The 15394-nt window shown below is 41.0% G+C and overlaps 1 long non-coding RNA gene across 1 annotated transcript; it reads right to left on the bottom strand.

The window, feature by feature from the left end:
- Window positions 1–865: 865 nt before the first annotated feature.
- LOC123770765 (uncharacterized) lies at window positions 866–14100 on the bottom strand. Its single transcript, XR_011223066.1, has 3 exons — window positions 14061–14100; window positions 11608–11851; window positions 866–1474 (listed from the first exon to the last, which is right to left on the bottom strand). It is a non-coding gene; the product is annotated as an uncharacterized lncRNA (long non-coding RNA).
- Between the last annotated feature and the right edge of the window lie 1294 nt (window positions 14101–15394).

The raw sequence follows: 15394 nt of genomic DNA, 5'->3' as shown, positions 1-15394 counted from the left end.
CGGCCGGCGACTACCGTGCCTCACGGCAAATGAACACGCTGTGAGGCAGATGCTTGCAGATCCGTGAAGTTCCAAGGGCAGGCGAGCACAGGGCCTCTTACCCCACACAGAGAACCTGCTGGAAGACTGCCGACGTTCAGTGACCTCTGGGCCAAGCCACCGTCTCCTCGGCCGACGATCTAACCGGAAAACTGGGAAAAAATCTAACTCCCGTGTGTGACTCCAGGTGTTAAGTGCGGCAGACGACGAATCGGTCCGGGCCGTCGAAGAGCCTGGTTGGACCGGGACCAACGAATCGGTCTCCTTCTAGTGTGTGGTCTGGTCAACATTCTTTAGCTTCGTTTTGCGATTAAAGTTATAATGATTCCACGCTGTTGCTATATATATTCCTCAATTAGACTATGAATGGTATACAAGGTCACGAACGATTCATTTTTCCCTATTCCTAAACGCAGTTCAGATTAGCCAACCTTTCATATGCAGCTGATGATATTCAGTTTTTGTGGGGCTTCTGGTAACAGGTTCCCTGTAATATCAACCACCAACTCTATTTTTTTCTTTCTCTCTGTACCATTTCACGAGGGTTTCTAGTCCCCATGTAGCACTTTGGGTCCAGACCCCTGTTCTCAACCCTCTGCTTGATTACTTTATACACGTTTGAGTTGAATTCTAGTAGCCACTTGAAGGACAATTCTTTAAATTCTTCCTGGCCAACATGTTAATTATTTATGTTAACTTAATAAATTAACATAAATAATTAACACATTATGTTAATTTAGATTTTAATTGTATTTGAAGGAGTCATATGTTGTCACTGAATAAAACAACTGCATATTTCAATAGAACATGGAATAAAAGAACAACATATGAAAAATACATTTATTTTCCCCAAGCATTTTTTTGTAACAGTAATGTCTGAAGAATCAGTTGGACAATACCTAGATATCAGAAGTTTATTGATCTTGAGATTCAAGATTCCTCTAGTGTAGTGGAGGCTGAGGTTGAGAGCTGGATGATAGGGCCAGTAAAGGTTGTCCAAAATCCCTCCAGTGCGATCTCTTGCCGCGCTGGAGGCTCGAAGTTGTCGTAGTTCTTGGTATTAGGTTGTTAGCTTGGTGGATTCAGATGGATTCTAACGTGGATTCGTAAATTGGTTTGATGTTATACGTTTTTCTGTCAGGATCCATTGCTAGTGAGAAGGTCGAGGGTGGTGTACAGTTGAAGGTTAGCCGACGAAACCGCCGCGATGACCAAAGCCGCGGTGTCCAAAGCCGCGGTGTCCAAATCCACCAAAGCCGCCCCCACCAAATCTACCAGAGCCGCCACCAAAGCTACCAAAGCGGCCACCAAATCTACCACCAAATCCAAATTGTGGGTCAGCCGCGGGGTCAGGGTCAGCCAGGGCGTAGGGTTCAGGCATAGCTCGGGCTGACCCCATCAGGGCGGCCAGGGCCACCACCACCACAAGGCACAACTGAAACATTGAAGAAATCAATTATTTGCGCGTGTTTTAAGTATAATATTTTGTAACATGATTTTGATTAAATGCAGGAAATTAGCGGGTTTAAGCCCTGTCATCATTCTTAACTGATCCTGTAAGACCGTGCCTCATTCTTAGTTCTAAGAATATTCCTTGTAGGCCCTTCTAAGACGCTCCTTGGAAGTCCCCCGCGGTGTTTTAAGCCAGTGAAAGTAGAGGTTTAGATTATGACTACAATGTCATGAAATTGTGGCAACTTGTAATGTGGAGTATTGCTTTTTGCCCCTCATATATATACCGTCCCAGACACTATTTACGGATTTATAAGAAATTCTTAAACCAGATTGCATGAGAGTACTCACCAGCTAATACTGTAGTGTGTGTGTGCTGGACGATATATATATATATATATATATATATATATATATATATATATATATATATATATATATATATATATATATATATATATATATATATATATTGGTGTATACTGGCAGCAGGTTTTCTTTCAAACATGTTTCATTGAATATGACCGCATATTCTGTATTTATTATTTTCTGGTTTAGGGCTTCTATCCCTCTAACTATTTTCTTAGCATCAGGGCTTAATTGAAATAGGAGTTCTCCAAAACTCATTTTCGTACTTTTAAGGTGAAGAAAAGAAGTGAATTACTATAGAGTGTATTACACTTATTTGTATAATTTGCACGACGTTTCGAACCTCCATGGTTCATTCTCAAGTGAACAGATCTTTACAATACTAGTTGATTTTATACCCGCATTAGGTCAGGTGATAATACAATGAAGGTGAAAACACGGGGGGATACATAAGGGATAAACATAGGGGCTGCAGAAGGCTTATTGGCCCATACGAGGCATCTCCTATCTAAACACAAAGATTAATCCGGTGTAATTGGCCTGTTATGTTGGACATTGTCTTCTGTGTTGGCATCGATATGTTCTTGTCTTGTCCTTACTCTCATGGTGGGTAGAGTAAATAGTTCCGTGATTTGGGTGTTCATGGTAGGTCGCTCTATTCTTATGTGAATTGCCTCAAGAATTTGTAATCTTCTTGAATCTTGGGTTTTGTCTATTATGCAAGTATTCTTGTTCAACATTTCTCTTGTTAGAGTAATGTCATGGGCTTGTCTCATGTGATTCCTAGGGGCACCAGATTGAAGATGGCATGTCAAACGCCTCGTCAGCTTGGTCGACGTCATACCTATGTACTTACATTGAAGGTTACATCCTTCGTGGGGGCAAGTGTACATGTATACAACGCTTGACTGCTGTAGAGGGTTCTCCGTCGGCTTCGGGCTGTTTTTGATAAGGAGTTCGGAAGTCTTCTTGGTTTTGTAGAATATTATCAGGTTTATGTTTTGGTTAGGAGTAGTGCTTTTTACTCCTTTACGGATTATTTCTTTCATTATTCTTTCCTCTTTTATATGTTCACTGTGCATGGTTGATTTGTAATATAATTTTATTGGGGGTGTTGTGGTTTCTGTTCTAGGTTCTGAATTATACCAACGGTCCAAGTGTCTTCTTATAGCAGCGTTTATTTCCGCGTTGCTATATCCGTTGTTCACCAATACCTGAGTTACTCTTTCAAACTCTCTACTCACGTTGCTCCATTCAGAGCAGTGGGTAAGCGCTCGACGAATAAAAGCATTGAGAACACTGGCTTTGTATCTTTGGGGGCACTCACTTCTACCGTTCAGGCATAATCCTATGTTGGTGGGCTTGGTATATACGTTGGTGCTTAAAGAGGTTCCTGTTTTTGTTATTAGTACATCCAAGAATGGCAGACTGTTATTTTCACTATTTTCATGTGTAAATCGGAGTACTGACTCTCTCTCTAGGTGTCTTTTTAGGTCAATTAGTTCATCTGAGTCTTTTACTATTACGAATATGTCATCTACATAACGGCAGTATACAGTTGGTTTTTGTCTGCTACTGAAGACCCTATCTTCGATGGTTCCCATATAAAAATTAGCAAATAAAACTCCTAAGGGGGAGCCCATTGCTACTCCGTCTATTTGTAAATACATGTCTCCTTGTGGACTGATGAAAGGGGCTTCCTTTGTACATGCTTCGAGAAGACTTTTCAAGTGTGGCTCAGGTATGTCTAATTTGGGGGTGCTCTCGTCTCTGTATACTCTGTCCAGTATCATTCCTATGGTTGTGTCGACTGGGACGTTGGTAAAAAGGGATTCAACGTCCAGGGAAGCGATGATTCCATCGGGCTGGGTAGATTTGATCAATTCTAGGAAATCTGCTGATGATTGCAGACTAAACTTACTTGGAGTGTATGGAGTTAGGAGTTCATTGAGTTTCTTTGCCAGGTGATAAGTTGGGGTTGGTATTTGGCTGATTATAGGGCGTAGTGGGTTACCTGGTTTATGCGTCTTAACATTGCCGTAGGCATATCCTAAGCCATAGTCGCCTTGAAGTTTATTGAAATGCACACTACCTTTCTTTGCGTTGATTGCTGTAATTGTTTTGTTTACTTTCCGCTTAAGGTCTTCTACGGGGTTCCTCGTGATTCGTTGAAATTTGGAGTCGTCACTTAGGATGTCGCTAATTTTGTTCATGTATTCATGGGTAGGAATCAATACATATGCTGCTGTTTTGTCGGCTTTTCTTATTGTTACGTCTTTCAGATTTTTTAGTTGTTTCGCTGCTTCTTTGAGTCGTGGGGTTAAGATTGTAGATGAATATGTTCCTCGTTTTTTCCCTGCTTCTGCAAGTAGTTCAGCTTGAAGTGTGTCAGTGGTGATGACTTTTTTGTTGTCTTCTAGCTTATGGATATCGTCCAGAAGCATTTCGATTTCCAGGCGTTTTTGATGCATCTTTGGTTTAGATAAGAATTGACAATTTAGACCAAGATTTAAGAGGTCTCGTTGGTCCTGGGTAAGATCATAAGAAGTCAGGTTAAAGTAGCCATCTTTAGGACGAGGGATTTTTAGCTGTCCACCGTTTAGGGATGTTAACTTACGGAGTGTCTTTGTTTCTACAAGAGTTTTATGTTGTTGTTTCAGGTTAAATAGTTCACTGTTGATGGTTTGCTTGAGTTGGATAGGGATGTCGTACTGGGTCCATTTGTTTAACAGATGCTCCGCCTGCTCTATAAAGGTTTGGAGGGCTTCCTTCTTCTTGTTTAGTTGATGCCGAATGAGCTCTTGCCTATACCTATAGGTAAACTCTGTATTGCGGACTGCTGGGTCATGTGGGTTTATATTGGTGTATACTGGCAGCAGGTTTTCTTTCAAACATGTTTCATTGAATATGACCGCATATTCTGTATTTATTATTTTCTGGTTTAGGGCTTCTATCCCTCTAACTCTAACTATAACTATCCCTCTATTCCCTAAACGGTGGACAGCTAAAAATCCCTCGTCCTAAAGATGGCTACTTTAACCTGACTTCTTATGATCTTACCCAGGACCAACGAGACCTCTTAAATCTTGGTCTAAATTGTCAATTCTTATCTAAACCAAAGATGCATCAAAAACGCCTGGAAATCGAAATGCTTCTGGACGATATCCATAAGCTAGAAGACAACAAAAAAGTCATCACCACTGACACACTTCAAGCTGAACTACTTGCAGAAGCAGGGAAAAAACGAGGAACATATTCATCTACAATCTTAACCCCACGACTCAAAGAAGCAGCGAAACAACTAAAAAATCTGAAAGACGTAACAATAAGAAAAGCCGACAAAACAGCAGCATATGTATTGATTCCTACCCATGAATACATGAACAAAATTAGCGACATCCTAAGTGACGACTCCAAATTTCAACGAATCACGAGGAACCCCGTAGAAGACCTTAAGCGGAAAGTAAACAAAACAATTACAGCAATCAACGCAAAGAAAGGTAGTGTGCATTTCAATAAACTTCAAGGCGACTATGGCTTAGGATATGCCTACGGCAATGTTAAGACGCATAAACCAGGTAACCCACTACGCCCTATAATCAGCCAAATACCAACCCCAACTTATCACCTGGCAAAGAAACTCAATGAACTCCTAACTCCATACACTCCAAGTAAGTTTAGTCTGCAATCATCAGCAGATTTCCTAGAATTGATCAAATCTACCCAGCCCGATGGAATCATCGCTTCCCTGGACGTTGAATCCCTTTTTACCAACGTCCCAGTCGACACAACCATAGGAATGATACTGGACAGAGTATACAGAGACGAGAGCACCCCCAAATTAGACATACCTGAGCCACACTTGAAAAGTCTTCTCGAAGCATGTACAAAGGAAGCCCCTTTCATCAGTCCACAAGGAGACATGTATTTACAAATAGACGGAGTAGCAATGGGCTCCCCCTTAGGAGTTTTATTTGCTAATTTTTATATGGGAACCATCGAAGATAGGGTCTTCAGTAGCAGACAAAAACCAACTGTATACTGCCGTTATGTAGATGACATATTCGTAATAGTAAAAGACTCAGATGAACTAATTGACCTAAAAAGACACCTAGAGAGAGAGTCAGTACTCCGATTTACACATGAAAATAGTGAAAATAACAGTCTGCCATTCTTGGATGTACTAATAACAAAAATAGGAACCTCTTTAAGCACCAACGTATATACCAAGCCCACCAACATAGGATTATGCCTGAACGGTAGAAGTGAGTGCCCCCAAAGATACAAAGCCAGTGTTCTCAATGCTTTTATTCGTCGAGCGCTTACCCACTGCTCTGAATGGAGCAACGTGAGTAGAGAGTTTGAAAGAGTAACTCAGGTATTGGTGAACAACGGATATAGCAACGCGGAAATAAACGCTGCTATAAGAAGACACTTGGACCGTTGGTATAATTCAGAACCTAGAACAGAAACCACAACACCCCCAATAAAATTATATTACAAATCAACCATGCACAGTGAACATATAAAAGAGGAAAGAATAATGAAAGAAATAATCCGTAAAGGAGTAAAAAGCACTACTCCTAACCAAAACATAAACCTGATAATATTCTACAAAACCAAGAAGACTTCCGAACTCCTTATCAAAAACAGCCCGAAGCCGACGGAGAACCCTCTACAGCAGTCAAGCGTTGTATACATGTACACTTGCCCCCACGAAGGATGTAACCTTCAATGTAAGTACATAGGTATGACGTCGACCAAGCTGACGAGGCGTTTGACATGCCATCTTCAATCTGGTGCCCCTAGGAATCACATGAGACAAGCCCATGACATTACTCTAACAAGAGAAATGTTGAACAAGAATACTTGCATAATAGACAAAACCCAAGATTCAAGAAGATTACAAATTCTTGAGGCAATTCACATAAGAATAGAGCGACCTACCATGAACACCCAAATCACGGAACTATTTACTCTACCCACCATGAGAGTAAGGACAAGACAAGAACATATCGATGCCAACACAGAAGACAATGTCCAACATAACAGGCCAATTACACCGGATTAATCTTTGTGTTTAGATAGGAGATGCCTCGTATGGGCCAATAAGCCTTCTGCAGCCCCTATGTTTATCCCTTATGTATCCCCCCGTGTTTTCACCTTCATTGTATTATCACCTGACCTAATGCGGGTATAAAATCAACTAGTATTGTAAAGATCTGTTCACTTGAGAATGAACCATGGAGGTTCGAAACGTCGTGCAAATTATACAAATAAGTGTAATACACTCTATAGTAATTCACTTCTTTTCTTCACCTTAAAAGTACGAAAATGAGTTTTGGAGAACTCCTATTTCAATTAAGCCCTGATGCTAAGAAAATAGTTAGAGGGATAGAAGCCCTAAACCAGAAAATAATAAATACAGAATATGCGGTCATATTCAATGAAACATATATATATATATATATATATATATATATATATATATATATATATATATATATATATATATATATATATGCAACAATGATCACAAAAACACTGATCCAAGTATGCAGAATAACCACATATGAAAAATAGAAAATGCTTAACGCGTTTTCGGCTAATTCGCCTTCATCAGAGCAAAGTAGAATGAATTCTACTTTGCTCTGATGAAGGCGAATTAGCCGAAAACGCGTTAAGCATTTTCTATTTTTCATATGTGGTTATTCTGCATATATATATATATATATATATATATATATATATATATATATATATATATATATATATATATATATATATATATATATATATATATGTCGTACCTAGTAGCCAGAATGCACTTCTCAGCCTACTATGCAAAGCCCGATTTGCCTAATAAGCCAAGTTTTCATGAATTAATTGTTTTTCGACTACCTAACCTACCTAACCTAACCTAACCTAACTTTTACGGCTACCTAACCTAACCTAACCTATAAAGATAGGTTAGGTAGGGTTTGTTAGGTTCGGTCATATATCTACGTTAATTTTAACTCCAATAAAAAAAATTGACCTCATACATAATGAAATGGGTAGCTTTATCATTTCATAAGAAAAAAATTTGAGAAAATATAATAATTCAGGAAAACTTGGCTTGTTAGGCAAATCGGGCCTTGCATATGTGACGGTGTTCCCCCCCCCCCTTATATTTCTTCCACGCCTGCAGTAAGAGTCATGTCCACTTTACCCGAGCGTTCTCTACGTCGCAGGCATCAGTTTGGTATATGTGGGAGAATGTAGTGTTCTCGGAGTGCCGAGAAATTTATAAAAGAAGAGTATTTTGGGCTGTGGTTTAGGCCCTTTAGGAAGCCAATATGGCGCTGGCTCTTCTGTTTTCCCGCCAAAACTGTGTGACGTCAGTGACTCCAGATTGGTCACCGACAGCGACGTGGCACAGGGAGCCAATGAAAACCTCCCGTGGCGAATATGACGTCACGAAGGAAGGGGGGTCCGTTCATCGCGCTGCGTTGGCGCCATCAGTCTAAGACAGCACGTCAAGGAGGTCGGACGTGCGCTGGGGGGTCCTGTCAGTTGGACAGTTTACCCCGTCTCTGGATGACTTACGCATCACCCGTGGTCTGCCAACACCTGTGGGGTCTTCCTTCGTTCATGTGTTGAACCGAAGAAGGAATTGACGGGATATTGAGCAACAAGTGCTCCAGGAACAGGTGTTGTGCAAGAGTGGAGTCTAGGCAGCGACGTATGCGACGGCTGATAGCTCCACAGTGATGACGTAGTTGCTGAACCAATCCTCCGTGAGGGAAGCAGTCTGACACGACACGTCAAGGTGGTTGGACGTGCGAAGAATGGTCCTGTCAGTTTGACAGTTGTTTCCCGCTCCCGTGGATTTTACGCGTCACCCGAAGTCTGCCAGTACTCTGTGAGGTCTTCCTTCGTTCATGTGTTGGACCAGAGAGGGAATCGACGGGATATTGAGCAACAAGTGCTCCAGGACAGGTACTGTGCAAGAAGAAGTGAAGTCTGTGCAGTGACATATGCGATGTCTGAGGCAGTTCACCCGTTTGTGACGGCGTAGTGGCTGAACCGAGCCACTGGGAAGCAGTGGAAGAAGAAAACTATTCGGGAATCCGAACGACTGCAGCCGAGACGTAGGCGGGCAGCCGTAGCTGGGAGAAGTCGACGGCCGGGAGACCGACTCCAACCCTACAAGAAGTCGTGGAGGAGCACGGACCTGCAGTGAAAAGGCACGGAGACGACGCGCGTATGGTGGGACGTTGATTGAGTTCCTGGAGGACACGACAGAGTGTGTGTGGGGGCGTTCCCTACACAAGGCAGGAGCCAGGACCAGGAGCTGCAACTCAACTCTCATCAGAGGATAGGTGGAAGTAGGTGATTCTAGTTTCCCTCCCAAATTCCCCTTTAGTCAGCTATATTATTTAGTCTGAGTATTTTGTATGTCGTGAGCAAGGCTCACCTATGTCACAGTAAGGCACCAGTGTGCAGAGTGGTACTACATAGAGTACCCACGGGGTTTATTACTATTATTGGTGTGTACAGGCACCCGGAGTAATTGATGAATTTACTGTGTTGACAACGTCTTTCATGAGACTTTAATGTGATCATATAGTGAGAGGATATATATATATCATTACGCCAGTATTTGGGAGTTAGGCTATGTGCCCAGTAACTATGTTATTATCATGATAAATGTCTATGACTCATCCATATACATATATATGTCTATGCTCGTGTATTGAACAATCATTCATGTGTGCAGTGATTAATTGTGTTATCGCCCACGAAAGGAATTACTGAGAACTCCAGTGATATATACGTGCTTCCGTTATCATTAAATGAAGGGCAGTGTGTAATACCATGACAGTGAATTATTGTCACCTTTAATATAGAAATGTTTGATTGAGCCCAAGATCAGTGTAGCGAAGTATTTACGTGCTATTGTCGCAAATATTGTGTGTTCGATCTTCTAGTGATCTTTGAGAACTTAAAGAAACAGAGTGATGACGTGACGCCAGGAAAACATATAAACAACATTCGCGTGGGGGGGGGGGGGGGGGTAATCGCCCAGCTGATTTTGACATTGACGAGAGGGGGAGTGTTGCCGGCTTGATTGGTTCATATTATATGTGTGGGAACCAGCGACTCCCGCCTGAAACAGCTGTTTGTTTATTAATATAATCTTGTGATGTCTTTGAATGAGTTTTAAGTAAAATACAAAATACATTGGTGTTTATATCATCCCCTCCATATTTCTTGTGGCTATGTAATACCTGAAAACAGAGTGATAGAAGTGAATACCTGCCTGATATCAGATCTATTGAGTGTGACCTTGCCACTGTTACCACAATTCAACAAAACCACTGACGTGTTACTGGACACCGAAAACACCAGTTGGCGACCTTGTGGTTAGTAGTAGAGCCCTATGACGGGGCGGGCATACAACAGTTAAGTGAACAAGTTGTGTTCCCACTCCTTCTCGATCAGAGGCCGGTTGGGATTGACTGGGATACTCTCCTGGCGTACAGTGGCGCCGCGAGGATAGAGTGAAGACCCGCAGGGCTACGGTGAGTGACCTTGAGTGTACTGTTGCTCACCCGAGTAAACCCCGACACATATTAGGCCGAGAAGTGCGTTCTGGCTACTAGGTACGACATATATATATATACACACACACACATATATATATATATATATACACACACACACACACACACACACACACACACACACACACACACACACACACACACACACACACACACACACACACACACACACACCTCACACAACGGCGATGCCATTGCGACCTGGCGATGGATCACAATGGCATCGTCTTGAAAGCTAATCTTGCGAGCCACACAAAGAGTAGTACAATCTTAAGAGCCAGCACAACATAAGTGGCAGCGCACTTCTAGGTGAAGCGGATCCTCTGTGCATCTATTACAAAAACACTCATGGAACAGGTTTGGCCACGACAGCCTGAAGGACAGTTTGGTGCTTAACCAACGCTGTCTTACCTGAAGGCCAGAGAGGAGAACTTCAGGAGCGAACTCTCTCTGCACCAATACCGTAAAAACATATATATTTTTCGGAATCGATAAGATAATTATGTGGAGGGAGCACTGACCCATTGTGACTATTGCCCTTGGCAAGAATCAGGGACTGGACGGAGGAGAGGAACGGTGCTCAACCACTTGGACCTCTGGGAATCGAACAGCCAATTTGCAAGAAGCGCGGCTGTCGCTGTATATACAGACTAATCCAAGTGATTGGGTACCATGGGGGTCCTGTGGCGTAGTGGTCGGCGCAGTTAGTCACACTCGAAAGGTTCCGGGTTCAATCCCTAAGTAAAATAGAAGAGTTTGGGTGACGTTTCATCTCATCTGATACCTCTGTTCACCTACATTGAGCAGTTGTGGAACACCTCTCAGTGTACACACACTTAAGCAGTTGTGGAACACCTCTCAGTGTACATACACTTGAGCAATTGTAGAACACCTCTCAGTGTACACACACTTGAGCAGATGTGGAACACCTCTCAGTGTACACACACTTGAGCAGTTGTGGAACACCTCTCAGTGTACACACACTTGAGCAGTTGTGGAACACCTCTCAGTGTACACACACTTGAGCAGATGTGGAACACCTCTCAGTGTACTTGAGCAGCTGTGGAACACCTCTCAGTGTACCTATATCCCTTTACACAAAAGGAAGAATCCTAAAAGATAAAAAGTTTGAACTCACAAACTTCATGTTGAAGGAGGAGAGTTAGCGTTGACGGCTTCTTGTTGAGTGTGTGTAGGAGGGACAAGGCGCAGCTCCTTATATACCCGGGTTCCATAGTTCCGCTCGCCCTCTGGCTCCGCCCACTTCTTGGTCATTGGCTCTTTGCCACACAAAAAACCTTTGGTTCCTTGTAGCAAACTCTTAAGGTCAGAATGCTCTTAATATTTTTTTGTCAATCTGGTCTTTTTTTCCGGCATTAATTCTATGGAAAAAAAGGCATTATATAGATTGAAACTTTTTTTTTAGCCTTTTTGCAAACGTTTTCTTTGAAATGCGTTGCATATACTATTTTCGCGAGCTCGTGTAGATTTCAGCATTTACAAATTAGCGATTGCGATATCTTTATTTTAATTGCTGGGTCTGGAAGATACGCAGATTAGCCAGCCAGCCACGGGAGCCGGTCGGCCGAGCGGACAGCACACTGGACTTATGATCCTGTGGTCCCGGGTTCGATCCCGGGCGCCGGAGAGAAACAATGGGCAGAGTTTCTTTCACCCTATGCCCCTGTTACCTAGCAGTAAAATAGGTACCTGGGTATTAGTCAGCTGTCACGGGCTGCTTCCTGGGGGTGGAGGCCTGGTCGAGGACCGGGCCGCGGGGACACTAAAAAGCCCCGAAATCATCTCAAGATAACCCACTCAATCTATCGAGACAGATACGCAGATATCGTCAATATTACAGTATACTTTAGTAACAGGAAATTTCTGTTCTGCACTTGTACGTTAATTCTTGCATGTTGGTATATATGCAGAATAACCCCATGTGAAAAATAGAGAATGCTTAACGCGTTTTCGGCTAATTCGCCTTCATCAGAGCACAGTAGAATGAAGCCAAAGTTGGTATATATATCTAGGTGTATACCTCCAGAGGGGGGGGGGGGGCTGTTGTATATACCCTTTATAGAGCAAGCAGTATTACCATATCGGTGAACAACTCCTAGTTAATTCCCTGTGATATCACATATGCTATATCAGAAAAAATTACTATTGCAGTTCAAATGCCAAATAAGAACTGTTTTGAATCATTGTACTGACGGCAAGCTATTTCATCTCGTACATAAACAAACTAGGAGTCTGCCTCAACAATATACCTGCTCAAACTCCCTCCATGATCAACACTCACTATAATGTTAAATGTCTAGATCTGATAAAGAAAGATTACTGGTACGGATCTGAAAGATGGTGAACAATGTCGCGCCAGGATGGTGAACTATGCTTAGCCAGTAACTTAAGTGTCACACTAAGGTCGAATGACGCCTATCAACTCTTCCCACTATATAATTTATATAATTACATAATATACTATAAAGACTACAGTTTTAGTCTAATGTGACCGATGCATTTGCAACTGTAGTTGTTGAATGTGTATTGCTGTATTTACAATATATATATATATATATATATATATATATATATATATATATATATATATATATATATATATATATTTATATATATGTCGTACCTAGTAGCCAGAACGCACTTCTGAGCCTACTATTCAAGGCCCGTTTTGCCTAATAAGCCAAGTTTTCATGAATTAATTGTTTTTCGACTACCTAACCTACCTAACCTAACCTAACTTTTTCGGCTACCTAACCAAACCTAACCTATAAAGATAGGTTAGGTTAGGTTAGGTAGGGTTGGTTAGGTTCGGTCATATATCTACGTTAATTTTAACTCCAATAAAAAAAATTGACCTCATACATAATGAAATGGGTAGCTTTATCATTTCATAAGAAAAAAATTAGAAAAAATATATTAATTCAGGAAAACTTGGCTTATTAGGCAAATCGGGCCTTGCATAGTAGGCCAAAAAGTGAGTTCTGGCTACTAGGTACGACATATATATATATATATATATATATATATATATATATATATATATATATATATATATATATATATATATATATATATATATTTATATATATATATATATATATATTTATATATATATATATATATATATATATATTTATATATATATATATATATATATATATATATATATATATATATATATATATATATATATATTTATATTTATATATATATATATATATATTTATATATATATATATATATATATATATATTTATATATATATATATATATATATATATATATATATATATATATATATATATATATATATATATATATATATATATATATACACAGACATGTATACCTGAGAGCTGATACCACGAGTCACAGCTTAGTATAGACATCTACATTATTATCACTGTGTAAATACAAATATTTTGTAACCATGAAATGTTATCAGAAGCACAGCTGAAGGACACGGTTTGAACACTATTGAATGAGTAGGTTTAAGTGTCCGTGAGGTGAGTAATGAGTAATATGAGGAAGATTATACCGGGATAAGTTTTAAGGGGGCTGTGTACTCACAAACTTCATGTTGAAAGAGATGATACTTCTCATTGACTGTAGCAGCTAGACCGGGTACCGGGCCTTATATACCGCGATGGGGGCCCCAGCTGCTGCCAGTAGCCCCGCCCACTTAGGGCTATTCCCGTGGGTCAACGAGGGAAAAGAAACTGGTTCCCTGTTACTTACCTTCAGGGGAGGAGGGAGGGATGGGGAGGACGAGAGAGAGGTAGCGGCAGCGGGGGAAAAGTTTCCGCATACTTGAAAGTTTCACGATTTTTTTGTCTAAATGTGTAATTTTTAAGACGTATAGTGTGGGTTGTTTTCTTGTTGTGAATGTTTTCGTAGAGAAGGGTTGTTTGTTGTTGTTGGGATTGTGTTTAGTTTGACCGTTTAGTACAAGAACGTGCGAAGTATCTTTGTATTTGCGAGTGCAAGAACGGCTTGGGCACTGCAGCGTGAGGTTCCTTGGAAATGCCCAGAACAGGAATTTTCCGAGGAGGAGTTCTCGGAAGGGTGGTGCAAGGTGTGTTTCAACCCATCCTCTTGTTTAGGTAGTACCTATTGTGACGGTCGTTCCGTGAGCGCTTTGTCATGGGTTCGTATCCTGGCCGGGGAGGAATTACTGGGCGCAAATCCTTAACTGTAGCCTCTTTAACTCAACAGTAAAATGGGTACTTGGTTGTAACAACGATTCTTCGCGGCGGGGATCGTATTCCAGGGACCTGCCCGAAACGCTACGCGTACTAGTGGCTGTACAAGAATGTAACAACTCTTGTATATATCTCAAAAAAAAAATAATAATAATAGCCAGAATTTATACGTTCTTAGCTTTTAGATAGTAGTATACTGACTAGTAAGGAATTCTTTTAAAATAAATGAAGCTAAAACACATACGTACATATTCCTAGGCCCTAGTATAGTACACATATGTACTATATTAGGCCTCGGATATCGTGTATTAGGCCTAGGGAGGTTAGGATAGGTTAGTTTAGTTTGTCAAAGCAACACAAGTAAAACAAATAGTTTTCCGGTTTGTCCAACTCAATAATTCAGATTTCTACGTTCTAATTTCGTTGTACGTCGGTATAGTATAGCATACTATGGCCCTCGTCGTTACTATAAGTACTACCAAAATAGGAGGATGGGCTGCATGATTAGCATGCAAGGAGGCCGCCGAGGGGGTGAAAGCCATTGCTATGCACTGCAGGAGGAATCTGGTATCAGAACACCGTTGCTCAAATGATTGATTATCTTAGACAAGAATTTACTCCCTTTCGTTGCTGAGAAGAAGAGCTCAAGACGTGACCGCTGGGTAACAGACAAGGAAAACTGTGGATTCTTTTTGCGTTATT

The sequence above is a fragment of the Procambarus clarkii genome, chromosome 56 (genome assembly GCF_040958095.1).
Source record: "Procambarus clarkii isolate CNS0578487 chromosome 56, FALCON_Pclarkii_2.0, whole genome shotgun sequence".
NCBI lineage: Eukaryota > Metazoa > Arthropoda > Malacostraca > Decapoda > Cambaridae > Procambarus > Procambarus clarkii.
The sequence above is the reverse complement of the archived record's forward strand: the minus strand, read 5'-3'. Positions and strand labels throughout refer to the sequence as shown.